This window comes from Hipposideros armiger, unplaced genomic scaffold (assembly GCF_001890085.2).
Source record: "Hipposideros armiger isolate ML-2016 unplaced genomic scaffold, ASM189008v1 scaffold_405, whole genome shotgun sequence".
NCBI lineage: Eukaryota > Metazoa > Chordata > Mammalia > Chiroptera > Hipposideridae > Hipposideros > Hipposideros armiger.
In genome coordinates, this window is record NW_017731755.1 from 178,266 (window position 1) to 193,356 (window position 15,091).

Sequence of the window (15,091 nt, forward strand, 5' to 3'; positions counted from 1 at the left end):
GTTCCTTAGAATCCACGTATAAGTGAGATCATATGATATTTGTCTTTCTCTGACTGACATTTCACTTAGCATAATGTTCTCTAGTTCCATCCATATTGTTGCAAAGGGTACTATTTCCTTCTTCTTGTTTATTCTTGATTGGAAGATTGTATGCTTCTGAATTTTTCCATTTCTTCCAGATTGTCTAATTTGTTGGTGTATAGTTGCTTGTAGTATTTTCTTAAAACTCTTTTGTGTTTCTGTGGTATGTCTTGTCACTTCTCCTTTTTCATTTCTGATTTTATTAATTTGGATCCTCTCTTTTTCTTGATGAGTCTGGCTACAGGTTTTTCAACTTCATTTATCTTTTCAAAGAACTAGCTCTTGGTTCCATTGATCTTTTGTATTTTTTTTGGTCTTTATTTCATTTATTTCTGCTCTGATCTTTATTATTTCCTTTCTTGTACTCCCTTTGGGCTTAATTTGCTTTTCTTTTTCCAGTTCCCTTAGGTGTAAAGATAGACTGTTGATTTGAGATTTTTCTTGTTTCTTTAGGTAGGCCTGCATTGCTATGAATTTTCCTCTTAGAACTGCCTTTGCTGCACCCTATAGATATTGGGTTGGTGTGGTTTTTATTTTTGTTTGTCTCAAGGTATCTTTTGATTTCTTCCTTGATTTCATTGTTGAACCAGTCATTATTTAGTAACATGTTATTCAGCCTCAATGGGTTTGTGTGTTTTCCGATTTTCTTCTTGTAGTTGATTTCTAGTTTCATAGCACTGTGTTCAGAGAAGATGCTTGATATAATTTTAATCTTCTTAAATTTATTGAGACTTGTTCTGTGGCCTAGCATGTGGTCTACCTTGGAAAATGTTCCATGTGCACTTGAGAAGAATGTATATTCTGCTGCTTTGGGGTGAAATGCTCTAAAAATATTGATTAAATCCAACTGGTCTAAAGTGTCATTTAAGGCCACTGTTTCCATGTTGATTTTCTGTCTGGAGGATCTGTCCATTGGTGACAACAGGGTGTTGAAGTCCCCTACTATGATAGTGTTACTGTTGATCTCTGTCTTTATGTCAGTCAATATCTGTTTTATATATTTAGGTGCTCCTATGTTGGGTACATAGAGGTTTACTAGGATTATGTCTTCTTTTTGGATTGATCCCTTTATTACTGTGTAGTGCCCTTCTTTGTCTTTTATTGTAGTCTTCGTTTTAAAGTCTATTTTGTCTGATATAAGTATTGCTACTCCAGCTATTTTTCTCATTTCCATTTGCATGAAATATCTTATTCCATCCTTTTATTTTCAGTCTCTGTGTGTCTTTTGATCTGAGGTGGGTCTCTTGTAAACAGCATATGCACAGGTCTTGTTTTCTTATCCACTCAGCTACCCTATGTCTTTTGACTTGAGCATTTAATGCACTTACATTTAAAGTGATTATTGATAGGCACATAGTTATTACCATTTTATTATTTGTATTTGTGGTCTTCATTAGTTAGTTTGTTTACACCTTTCTTCTTCTTAATAAGCCCTTTTAACACTTCCTGCAATACTGGCTTGGTGGTAATAAATTCCTTTAGTTTATTCTTTTCTGGGAAACTTTATCTGCCCTTCAATTTTAAATGATAGCCTTGCTGGGTAGAGCAATCTTGGTTGTAGGCCTTTGTTTTTAATCACTTGGAATATTTCCTTTAATTCCCTTCTGGTCTGCAAAGTTTCTGTAGAAAAGTCAATGATAGTCTTATGGGAGCTCCCTCGTAAGTAACTAGCTGTCTTTTTCTTGCTGCTTTTAGGACTCTCTCTTTGTCTTTAACCTTTGCCATTTTAACTATGGTGTGTCTTGGTGTGGACCCGTTTGGGTTCAGCTTGTTTGGAACTCTCTGCACTTCCTGGACTTGTATGTCCTTTTCTTTCACCAGGTTAGGGAAGTTTTTGGTCATTATGTTTTTAAATATGTTCTTGATTTCTTGCTCCCTCTCTTCTCCTTCTGGTATTCCTATGATGTGAATGTTGTTGCTGCCTGTTTGTTTTGTTGATGAAGTTGCACCAATTTACATTCCCACCAGCAGTGTATAAGGGTTCCCTTTTCTCCACAGCCTCTCCAGCACTTGTTATTCTTTGTCTTATTGATAATAGACATCCTAAAAGGTGTGAAGTGAAAACAACCTGTGTCCTTTGACGGACAATTGGATAAAGATGATGTGGTACATGTATACAATGGAATACTACTCAGCCATAGGAAAGGATGAAATATTGCTATTTGTGACAACATAGGTGGATCTTAAGACTATCATGCTAAGTGAAATAAGTCAGATGGAAAAGGACAAGAACCACATGATTTCACTCATATGTGGGATATAAAAGAGACAGCAACAAATGAAACAAACAAAAAAGCCCTCATAGACACAGATAATAGTATGGTGGTTACCAGAGGGGAAGACAGGGTGGGAGATTGAAAAGGGTAAAGGAGGTCCAATATATGGTGACGGAAAGACTAGAGTTTGGGTGGTGAGCATACAATGCAATATACAGGTAATGTATTATAAAACTGTACACCTGAAACTTATGTAATATTATTAACCAATGTTACCCCAATAAATTTAATTATAAAAAAGAATATGGAACTTCTGGTAAGATGACGGAATAGATAGCCACTGTGCCGGCTACCTCCCAGGATCACACCAAAATTACAAATAATTTATAAGATATTCAACCTCGGAAGTTCCCTGGACCCTAGATGAGCAGAACCTCTAAACGAAGAACTTAAAGAGGAGGTCACGTCAGTTCGGTAGGAGGGGCGGAGACGAGAGAGGGCAAACCCCACAAGGGACACCTCAGTGGTGGGGAGGTTTCTCCGGTTGGGGGCGAGACCCTCCGGCCCCACACCATGCTCACCAGCCCAGAGTTACTTTGCTGGGAAGAGGAGTTCTATGATAGCTGGAAGTAGAAAATAGTGAGGACTCTCTTTGATCAAATCGGTGAGGCTGAAGGCAGCTGGAGAACCAGTGGAGCTGGCGAACCGACTCGCTCACTGGTGAGCACTCACCTGGTTCCTGGTAGAGGGAGTGGCTTTGTGAGTGGGGCCCAGGAGCCTGCAGGAAGGACTGAGCTGAGTGGCATGGGAGCTGGAGGTTTTGGGGGCCATTGATCCCTGGTGTGGAGCTTGCACACGAGTAGTGCACAGGAGGCCGCCATTTATTCAGGGCTCGCCCTCCCACAGAGGCTCAGGTCTGGGACTGCATTGGTCTGCTGGAATTGGTGCAGGAGTGCGTGTGTGTGTGCATGCGTGCGCGCTTGCGCATGCAGCCTTAGATCCCTACCCTCCATACTCTTTTTGCTGCGTAGCCAGGGAAATGCGGGGCAAGCGTGCTCCGACTACAACAGACCCAGAAGTGTGCGACTCACCTGCACATGCGGAGTTGTCTGGGTGGCAATTGGCTGTCGGGCTGCTCGGCCTGATCTTTGAGCGGCTAATTGGGACAGGCTGAGACTGGGAGTTTTCCTGGGAGTGTAGGGCCGCGAGCTGTGCACTTGTGTGATTCAGCCGGGGCTTTCCAGGTGAGTTTGTGTGGGTTGGCTGCTGATGCAGGAGTGCATGCTGCTCTGACTTGGTGGAGGCCACTGACCACACCCTGTGGTGCCTTGGGGGCCTGCCCCTCCTACCTAGAGCTGTGTTGCCAGGGGCACCCTGAGCCCCTGGTCCCTGGATCCTACCTCTGCAGGTCACAGAGGGTTTTTTGCAGCAGCAGACATCCCGCAACAACCTGTGAGGATATTTGGTGGTGACCACGGTTACAGAGCACACAGCAACTAATTGTGGGAAGCTTACTTCAAATCTAGAGGGAGGTCTGCGCATGACGCACTGAGCCCTTCCCCCCAACGGCTGGTGCTGAGTCGCCCAGAATCTCTCTATTGCTGAGCAAGTGGTCTGCAGATTAAAGCGGGCAGAGAGGGCCCCCCCTTTTTTCCCCCTTTTTCCCTTTTTCTCTTTTCTTTTTCTTTTTTCTTTCTAGGTGATCTAATACATCGAAGCAATCAGAGTGACAGACAGAATGAAGAAACAAAGAAACATGTCCCAGGTAACTATCAGAAGAAACCTCAAGAAATGGAACTAAATGAAACAGAGGCATCCAACCTTTCAGAGACAGAGTTTAGAACACTGATGATAAGAATGTTTCAGGAACTTAAGTAGGACATAAAGAAGGATACAGAAATCATAAAAAACAACCAGTTAGAATTAAAGAATACAATAACTGAAATGAAGAACACACTCGAAGGAATCACCAGTAGATTAGATGAAGCAGAGGATCGGATCAGGGATTTAGAAGACAAAGTAGCAGAAATCACCCAGTTGAAACAACAACAACAAAAAGAATAAAAAACAATGAAAATAGTTTAAGAGACCTGTGGGACGACATCAAGTGCAACAACATTCACATCATAGGACTACCAGAAGGAGAAGAGAAGAAGCAAGGGATCGAGAATATATTTGAAGAAAGAATGACTGAGAACTTCCCTACCCTGGTGAAGGAAATTGACATACAAGCCCAGGACGTGCAGAGAGTTCCAAACAAGCTGAACCCAAACAGGTCCACACCAAGACACATCATGGTAAAAATGGCAACGGTTAAAGACAAAGACAGGATCCTAAAAAGAATATGGAAATTGTGTTTAGAATTTAAATTTGGTTTCAATTTAGAGGTGGTAAAGGATAGTGTTTGAGAACTTGGGTTCTGGAATCTGACTACTGGGTTTGAGCTCCAGTTCTGACACTTAACAGCTATGTGACCTTGGGGCTATAACTTAACCTCCCTCTGCCTCAGTGCTCTCACCTGTGAAGTGGGTTGGTAACAGTACCTGTTTAATGGGTAACTGTGTAGATTAATGACTTAATACACATTAAAGCACTTAGAACATTGTGTGTACATAGTGCTGTAAAGCATTAGTCATTATTGTTAATGGTCTTGAAAGTCCAGATAGAGATTCTGGGTAAAATACAAACTTTTGCCAGGCATGCTCCAGAGATCGTGAATCAGGGTGTGTGCACAGGGAAGGCATTTCTGTCGGTAATTGCTGGAATCAGATCCATCAGTTTGGGAGGCAAGAAGGAAAACAGGAGCAGTAGAATCACATCGGATGATTACATGCCATGTTTGTTTGGTTACAGTCTTCAAAAGCCCTGTTACCTACATTATCACCATTAGTGATAAGGAAGAAAGAGAAAAGGGCTTTGATACAGACAGATCTGAGTTGAAGGGATGTCCATTTCCTGGTGTCTTCTCTTGTCTGTAGGATTATTGTATGTGAACAAATGCATTTGTCAATTGTAATGGGCACACAAGAATATTGCATTGTTAGAGATCCCATGGCATGAACGCTGAGTTTTCAGGGAAGACCACCTGAATCCTTGAAACTAAACAGAGCTGACATCTGCTAACGCATCCGATTCCCCCATTCTCACTACTTGCTTGAATATCTACTTTTTATAAACAAACAAACAAAAAAACCCCACATAGTTTTCATTGTTTATGAGTTGTTGATGTTATTGTTTTTAGGACTATGTTTCTTCAAAAGGCTGTATATAAAAGATCAGCTTTTCTCTTCTGGGCAAGAACACTAGTTCTACTATACAACTACAGCAAAATCATGTCTTTTAATATAGAACTAAGATCACTCCCCTTTGTTTGTATTAGCCAACTTTATTCACTTTTTAGAGTATGTTTATATCAAGTAACTGGCTAGCTCTGATTTGATTGTTTTATTTTTCTCTACCTTTTAAATGTGGGAAAACTGGCTCAAATCTCTCATACCTATTGCTATAAACATCTGCTAGAGATTACCACAATGAAGTGTGTTCTCTGACCACTTGCCCCAAAACAAAAGGCCCTTGCTTGCATCAATCTCAATAGATAAGACTATCATTCTTTGCATGGAACCTACCCAAAAATGGGTTTGCTGCTAATGGGACAGTAAGGAGAATGCCTCTGGCCTCTGCTTGTCCCCAAGAAGACAGCCCCCAGCAAATCTCCAAGGAGGACTCCTTCAGAAAATTCAAAGCTTAGGGAGACAAGAGACTCTACCCATTTCCTTTCCAACTGAGTAATACATTTGGGGAACTAAGAAATTAATTACCATGTTCCCAAGTCTAGCTCTGCCTGATGAGCACAGACAATCACACTCTATTTCTATCCCTGCTCTCTCAGGATAATAATATGACCTGCCCTGTAGGTAGAAAATTAAGTACATTCTATCATCAAAGGCTTTGTACACATTATTTTATGTAATCTTCACATCACCTCTTTTGGCTAAGAGCCCAGAGAGTTCAGGCAAATCTAAAGTTTCAAATTGGTGAGTGGAAGGAACAGAATTCCAAAGCTCTTCAAGCATTTAGTACAAGTCTCTGAAGAAAACTTTGGAAAAAAGCAGCTCAGATATTAACCGCTTATGTGAAAATATTCTTTGTCCTTCATGTCTCATTTACCAAGTGTAGAAAGGACTCACACTCCCATTTGGCCTTGCCTTCTGCTCAGCATGTCTTTACCAGAGCACACAGTCTTACTGTGAACACACAGTATTTCAGGAGTGAGAAATAAAGAAACTGAAGACCAGGTCTGTTTATCAGAATGAAAAATTTCCAATAACTTATGCATAGTTGCACGTAATTTACTGAAATATCTTTTATATATGTTGCACTGGTAAGTGATGTTCTTTAAAATAACATGTTTTAACTTAGGACTTTTAAGAAATGTGCTGTAATACTCAGGACATAGCACTTTATTCTGATGGACAAAACAAGCAGAGTTTATAAGATGGCACCCACCTTATTTTTAAATAATGTGTCCCTTGATGCCATCTCTGGTTGCTCATATATAAACGATCAGACACCAGTTGACAGATTGCCTGAGAGCAAGTGGCTGTGCCTTGAGCAGAGACACAGAAAGGCAGGCCCAGCTAAACACACAGGTTGGAGACATGCAGTTACCACATGAGCGGCTTCATCAATCTTAAAGTGAATAGTTGGCTAACTCGACAACTGACTCCAGCAAAAAGCAATATTTCAGTAAGAAATGCTATTTCTTCTCTATAGAATTTTTGTAAGGGGGGAAAAAAATCACAAAATTAAAGTAAAAATTTAGAGCCTGGCCTTTTTGATAATGTAGACAAACCACTATCTATGTGAATCTTCTGTGATTCAGATTTTCTACTTATTATAATTTAAGTAATGAAGGTTTGGGATAACATCTGCATCTTAAAGGTTGATCCATAAATGTTGCATTGGAGCGTTGGAGTCAGGCAGCCCAAGTTCAAACCCTGCTGTGCTGTCTCTAGCTGTGAGACTATGTGCCTTGTCCTCTCTGGACTTCTTTCTCCTCAATGGAAAAATTAGAGATGATACTCACCTCACCATTTGGCCAAAGAATCAATAAAATAACATTTTGAAGTTGTTCCTTTTGTGTACCTCACCTGCTTTCAACAATAAATCTAGACACCTCTATGATATTTTTCTGACAAGAAAAAAGTTAGTGTAGTTTTATTTTTTTTAAAAATCTTGTAAAGAGGAAGATGAAAGAAACATTGATTAAAAGAAATAATCTGCCAAGTGTCTGGAAACTATAAGGCAGGTATCCTATTAAGAAATATACATCACCACAAGAAATACACATCATTACCAGAAAAAAAAAAGTGTGCTGATGGATGTTAACTAGAATTATTGTGGTGATCATTTTGCAATATATGTAAATATTGTATCATTTTGTTATATACCTGAAACCAGTATAATGTTATATGTCAATTATGTCAATTATATCAAATTTTTTATAAAAGAGAAACATCTATCAATAGTTCTGAGTAAGGAACTCTTGAGAAACTAATTTTTCCATGTTAAGTCAGGTGTGTATATGGCCAGCAGTGCTTAAAAAAAAGATCTGAACAAGTGCTGGTGAGGATGTGAAGAAACAAGAACGCTTGTATGTTGCTTGTGGGAATGTAAAATGGTGCATCTTCTGTGGAAAACTGCATGATGATTACTCAAAATACTATATATAGAATTGCCATATGATTCAACAATTCCACTTTTGGATATGGTCAACTAATGGTTGTTGGTGTCAATTCAGCATCAACAGGAATCCTCAACTTGGACTGAAGTGAAGAAGGAAACTGTATTCAGTGCAAACAGCTCAATTGTGATACAGCATGGTTGTGAGAACAGCATGGCTGTGGAAAGCTCAAGTGTTATAGGTCAATTATGAAGCAGCACGGCTGTGTAACAGCACGCACGGCTGTAAGGCTGCCCTGGGGTGAGGCAGCTCTGCTGTACATACTCCAGTCTGCTCCACCTGCTCTGTTTCATACCATTTTCCTCTGGTCCAGTGAGGCTTCTGTGTTTCAGCTCCACCCGGGGAAATCCAGTCTTTTCTCTTCAGTGGAACAAGAAACTGTGCTCTCTGAGGCAGAGGGGAGCTTACTTACATATAGAGAAGTCCCCACCCCAGTCCCTGATTGGCCTGCCTTCATTGCAAGCAAGGGCTTCAAATCCTCACAGTTTCATTGGTCCAAAAAACACTGTCTTGATTGATTTGAATGGAGTCACTCTGGTTGGTCAGTGAAGATGTTTATGGGGAATCTAGCTGTGCAGCTTTGTTTGGACAGGGAAAGTCTCAGTCCTATTGGTTGAAATATGATACCAGAAACTCCTTTATAAGGGTTGGCTTAGATGGCAGGACAGTGCAGGCAGGCAGTTCAATGTGGTAGGCAGGCAGCTCAGTGCAGGCTTCTCCCTAAAGTGCAGTTTGCATGAGATATTTCTGTTTAGAAATGGCTGCTCGGCTCTGTTTTTAAAATTTGAGCCCAGTTAGCCACCAATAGCTCTTCTTTATAGCTGTCTTCTTTCTCAGGGTCTACAGATTATACCCCAAAGAATTAAAAACAGGATCTCAAATAGGTATTTGTATACCCATTTTCATAGCAACATTATTCACAACAACCAAAAGGCTTCGGAAACACCTCAAGTATCCATCAACAGATGATGGATAAACAAAATGTGGTCTATACATACAATGGAACATTATTCAGGCTTAAAATGGAAGGAAATTCTGACACTTATTACAATATGGATGATTCTTGAAAACATTATGCCAAGTGAAATAAGCCAGTCAGCAAAAACCATATATTTTATGATTCTACTTATGTGAGGTTCTTAGAATCATCAAATTCCTAGAAACAAGAAGTAGAATGGTGATTGCCAGGGTCTGGAGTAATAGGGTATGAGGAGTTAGCATTTAATGAGTACAGAGTCTCCATTTGGGAAGATGAAAAAGTTCTGGAGACAGAAAGAGATGATGGTAGCATAATTTGAATGTACTTAATGCCATAGCATTGTACTCTTGAGAATGGTTAAAATATAGTAAATTTTATATTAAGTGTACGAGGTCTCACAATTAAGTTTGTGAACTTATCCTAGAAAAAAGAATGTTATATAGCTCATTTCTGAATATCACTACAGTCACCTTCGAAATATTCCCCTTGGGAAGCTATGCACTGATGTCAGTACCTAGTTTACCCTTCAAAACAATTTTGGAACTCTTTTTCTGAAATGGCCATCAGAACTGTCATTGTATTACCCTTGATGTCCTGAATTTCATCAAAATGTCTTCCTTTAAATATTTCCTTTGTCTTTGGGTAAAGAAAGAAGTCACTGGGGGCCAGATCAGGTGAGTAGGGAGGATGTGCCAATAGAGTTATTTGTTTACTGGCTAAAAACTTCCTCCCAGGACAGTGCTGTGTGAGCTGGTGCATTGTCGTAATGTAAGAGCCATGAATTGTTAGCGAAAAGTTCAGGTTGTTTTCTTCTAACTTTTTCACGCAGCATTTTCAGCACTTCCAAATAGTAAACTTGATTAACTGTTTGTCCAGTTGGTACAAATTCATCATGAATAATCCCTCTGATATCAAAAAGGTTAGCAATTCAGTTCAACAAGCTTGCAAACTTAATTGTCAGAACTCATGTTTTGCCACAATAATAAAAAAATGATATGTGGTACAAGAGCAGGAATGCTCCTTCTGAAGATCCTGCCATGAAAGTGTCAGTTCTTCTTGGCTACTGCCTTGGCCATGAGGATAACTCTCTCTGCTTTTAGCTGGGGTCATTTGGCCAGGTGAGCACGGAGGTGCAGTGGAAGTCTGCAGCTCTAGATGCCATGCTACAAAGCCTCCATTTTCTGCCCATCACTCTAGAATTGTTTTCATGAGGACAGATAGCCAAGGTTAACCTCAGGAACAAAACAGAAGCAGACAAAATGGTAGGAACACACACTTTGCTAACAACTGGATTCAAGAAAATGTGTGCAGTACACGAAACATTGGAAGAAAGCCATCTGTCTGCTCAAAACATGAGGTCAGAAAATGAGAGAAGCAGTCCCTTGGTTTTATGGAAAAATAAGGGTGGCATGGGATGGGGAGAATGGTCTCTCTTTTTTCCCAGCTTTATTGAGATATAATTGGCATATAACATTGTGTAAGTTTAAGGTTTACAATGTGTTGAATAACTAACTAAATATAGTAAAACCTTGGATTGTGAGTAACTTGGTTTGCGAGTGTTCTGCAAGACAAGCAACAAGCAAACATTTCTAATACATTTAACATGGTAAACAAGTGATGTCTTGGAATACAAGTAGTTTGTTTCCGGAACGAATTATGCTTGCAAACCCAGGTATTACTACATACATTGAGTTGTCGGAAAAGTCATGACGTATTTTTTCTGTTTTTCATTGCAAAAATGTGTTATGACTTTTCCGACAACCGTGTGTGTGTGTGTGTGTGTGTGTGTGTGTGTATATGACTACCTACCACAATATTGTTAGTTAATCCCTCCATCACCTTACGTAGTTTCCTTTTTGTGGTGAGAACATTTAAGATCCACTCTTAGCAACTTTAAAGTATATAATACGGTACTGTTAACCATAATCACCATGCTGTCCATAGAGCCCCATCAATTCATCTTATAACTGGAATCTCTCTTTTTAAAATTGTTCTTGGGTCTTTCAGAGCAATAGGTAAAAGGGTTTTCTTTTGTAGCACAACATCGCCATCTCATGGACAAAGCTTATATGATGCAAAGTTTCTCTAAAGCAGTGGGTCACAACCTTCCTAATACAGTTCCTCATGTTGTGGTGACCCCCAACCATAAAATTATTTCTTTTCATTGCTACTCTACAAATTGAACGTAATTAAAGCATAGTGATTAATCACAAAAACAATATGTAATTATATATTGTGAAATATTTACTTCTAATTACAAATACATGAAATTTTGTCTTGAAGCCGGTTACTCGTATGTGGGCATATCTGCATGTTGGCGGACCCGCCTGGAGGATAGAGGAGCGGTGTCTCGGTTCCTAGAAAATATGTGTTTTCCGATGGTCTTAGGCGACCCCTGTGAAAGGGTCGTTTGACCCCCAAAGGGGTCGCGACCCACAGGTTGAGAACCACTGCTCTAAAGTGAACATTTTCTAAAAGCTTCTGCCAGGAGCTTTTTGCACTGACGCAAGCAGTCAAACTCTGTACTTTTTAATGTGCAGTATTATTAGAGATAGTCCAGAGAGAACTATTCTATTTTTTAAAGTCAAATATTTAAGGCAGAAATCTGAATCTCATTTTGTCTCCACTTTGCTCTTAAGATTAAAAGTGTTTTTCAGAATTTGAATTTCAGATCAGGGTCTCATCACTAGCATCAGTTTCACATTGAAAACACCCACTAAAGTATATGCCACAGAAACATTCAATCCTGTTTATAGGAAATAGCAGATGTAAACTGTACCACAGTCAACAAGATCAAATACTCTGCAAAGAAAAATATTCTTTCTATCCTCATCATCCTTACAAGTCAAATTTGAGTTCTCTTATTTTCTAATTTAAATTTTGTTTTACTTTTTTTTTTTTTTAAGATTTTATTGAGCAATTGGGGGAGGGGAACAGCGTTGGGGAATCAGGGAAGGGCAACAGACAGATAGACAAATTGCTGTTTTTGTTCTTCTGTCTAGCTGTGGAGGACGTCGCTTCACTGGCTCATGTTGGTATGATCATTGTGCTCTTCCTGGATGAGGCAATCGGTTGCTGGTCATTGGTCGGCCGCTCACAGTGGCTCCTGGCAGCTCACACTGCCTGCCGGCCACTCACGCTGGCTGCCAGCCACTCACAGCAGCTTACAGCAGCCCACTGCAGCTCCAAAGCAGCCTACGCCGTCACCGGCAACTCACAGCAGCCCAGTTCAAGGTCGAGCTGTTGTTCACCATCTTAGCTGTAGAGGGCGAGCGTCACTGGCCCTCAATGTGGGATCCGAACCACAGCCCTGCTGCTTAGACCTGGCGCTCCCAAGCGAGCTCTTAACCAGCTGAGCCACTCAGCCGGCCCCTTACTTTCTTTTTTAAAAATTAAATTTATTGGGGTGACAGTGGTTAGTAAAATTACATATGTTTCAAGTGTACAAATCTGTAATACATCATCTATATATCACATTGTGTGTTCACCACCCAGAGGAAAAGCCCACCTTCCATCGTGTGAGAAGTCTAATTTTAAATTTTATTAGGATGCTTCCAGTAGTCTCTGGTGTGTCCCCATGCTGTTGTTGTTGTTGCCGTTCTGTGCTTTATTTTAAATTAACTGTGTAAAAATTTATTGAGAAAGTGTGGGATATCTTGCATGTGTTCACCCAAATCAAGGCTTAAATGGAAAAATTATTATTTTTTTAAATTGTATATATTTTAAATAAAAACATAGCAATTATATATATTATATATATATATATATATATATATATATATATATATATCACATTTTTATTATCCATTCATCCTTCCATAAACACTTAGGTTGTTTTCATATCTTGACTGTTGTAAGTAATGCTGCAATGAACATGGAGTGAGTGCAGATATCTCTTCAAGGTAATTTCATATTCTTTGGATCTATACCCAGAAGTGGGATTCCTGGATTGTAAAATAATTCTATTTTTCATGTTTTGAAGTTTTCCAGGATAGCTGTACCAATTCACATCCCCACCAACAGTGCACCAGGGTTTCCTTTTCTCTACAACCTCGCCAACACTTGTTCTTGTATTTTTTTTATAATAGCCATCCTTGCAGGTGTGAGGTGGTATCTCCTTGTGGTTTGGATTTGCACTGGGGAAAGGAGACTTTTAAAGTGAGTCTTGGCATTCATTCAACAAAGATTGTTGCTCTCCTATTATGTGCCAGCCATAATGGTAGCTGCTAAAGATAAAAATGTAAGCAAACACACAGACCTGGCCCCTGCCCTTAGGAACAAGATGTGGAAGATTCAGTCCATAATCCACAATAATTTTGTCCTGAAATTGCAAGAAATGGCCCAGGTGGAACTGTAGTGTCCTGTAAAGGCCTGGTTTTACAAGACCTCAGATGTGGGGGTTCCAGGTGGACAGGGGCAAAATTATCTGAGCTACTAGAGGGTGACTTATGCTTTTGAATTACTTCAGTGTTTCTACTAATCTAACTGGCTTTGTATCCAGTCTCTCTTTGTATGGCTTTTTGGGCCTAAGGAAGTTGTACCGATTGGAAAGAATCTTGTGATTTCTGCCTTTCCAGTGGCTAATATAGCAAAAGCTCAAGGTGTTCCATACCAGGGCTTTTTGTAGGATCAACAGTCCTCCCTCTTTGTGGGATCATTCTCATCAACATGCCAACATTCTGTCATTTCTTCCATTAAAAAAAAAAGCCATTTCTATCAACCTATTTTTTTCATCACATGTCCCAATTCTGTGCTCCTCTCTACAGCAGACTTTTCAGCAGAGCTGTTTATAATCTCTGTCCCCACTTCCTCTTTTGAAATCACTCTGGTGGCTCCTTTTCTCCACCATTCACTGAGGTTGCAGTGCCTTCTCAGCAGCACCTGACACAGAAAATCAGCACTCCTTTTTAGAAACCCTTTTCTCACTGGCTGCCAGGACTCCACCCTCTCCTGGATTTCCTCCCATCTCACACACTCCTCCATCAGTGTCTCCTTCGCTGTTTCATCTTTCTGACCAATAAGTATTGGAAAGCATCAGGGATCGGGCCTCTCCTCCATCTCACCCAGGCCTATGTCTTTAAATACAATCTATTCTCTAATGATACCCAAACTTGACTTCTCTTTTAAACACCAACTGCTTCCCTGTACTTCTATTGGTTTGCCTAATAGACAATCCAAAATATAGAATGCCTTAAAACAAACTCCTGGTCTCCCCCACAAAGCCTGCTCCTTCCACAGCCTCCCACTCAGAGTGCAGCAACTTCACACTCTCACCTGCCTAGGCCAAGGCCTCAGAGTTAACTTCAGTGTCTCTCTTTCTCTCACATGACACATCCAATCCATCAAAAAACTCTTTTGACTTTATATTCAAAACAGATCTAAATCCAGCTGGTTTTCACCATTACCACCCTGCCCAAGTCACCATGATCTCATGCCCGGATTAAGACCAAGACTCTCCTCCTGGTTTTCCAACTTCTTTGCAATGTATTTTCAACATGGCTCTTCACCTCCCTGTTCAAGCCCTCCATGACTTCTTCTCTCATGCAGGAAAACCCAGAGCCCTTGCTTTACCTACAAGGTTTGATATAAGATGCCCCTGACCACTACCCCTCAGCATTCCTGGTATCACCTCTTTGACCTTACCCCATATTGTTCTCCCTCTATCTGCTCTCCAGCCACATCTGCATCTGTGCTATTCTGCCACATATCTTGGCAAACCTCCAGCTGGGGTACACTTGTCCTCATGTGTGCCCAGGTCATGTTCTCACTAACTCCAGGCCATTGCAGAGCCTTCCCTGACCACCTACTTCCTACCTTTTCTCTGCCTGATTCTTTTCCATAGCAGGTATTCTGTGCTATGTTTTTACTTTAGTGTTGTTCTATCCTGTTGAAAACAATATGCTCCACCAAGGCAGAGACCTCTGTTTCTCTTATTCACTGCTGTCTCCCCAGCGCCTGAGATGGTACCTGGTTCCTTGTAGAGAATCAGTCAACATCTGCTGACAAATAAGTGGGCATAATGTGGGTTAATGGAAAACACATGGTCTTTGGAGCCAAGATACTGGTTTGTAC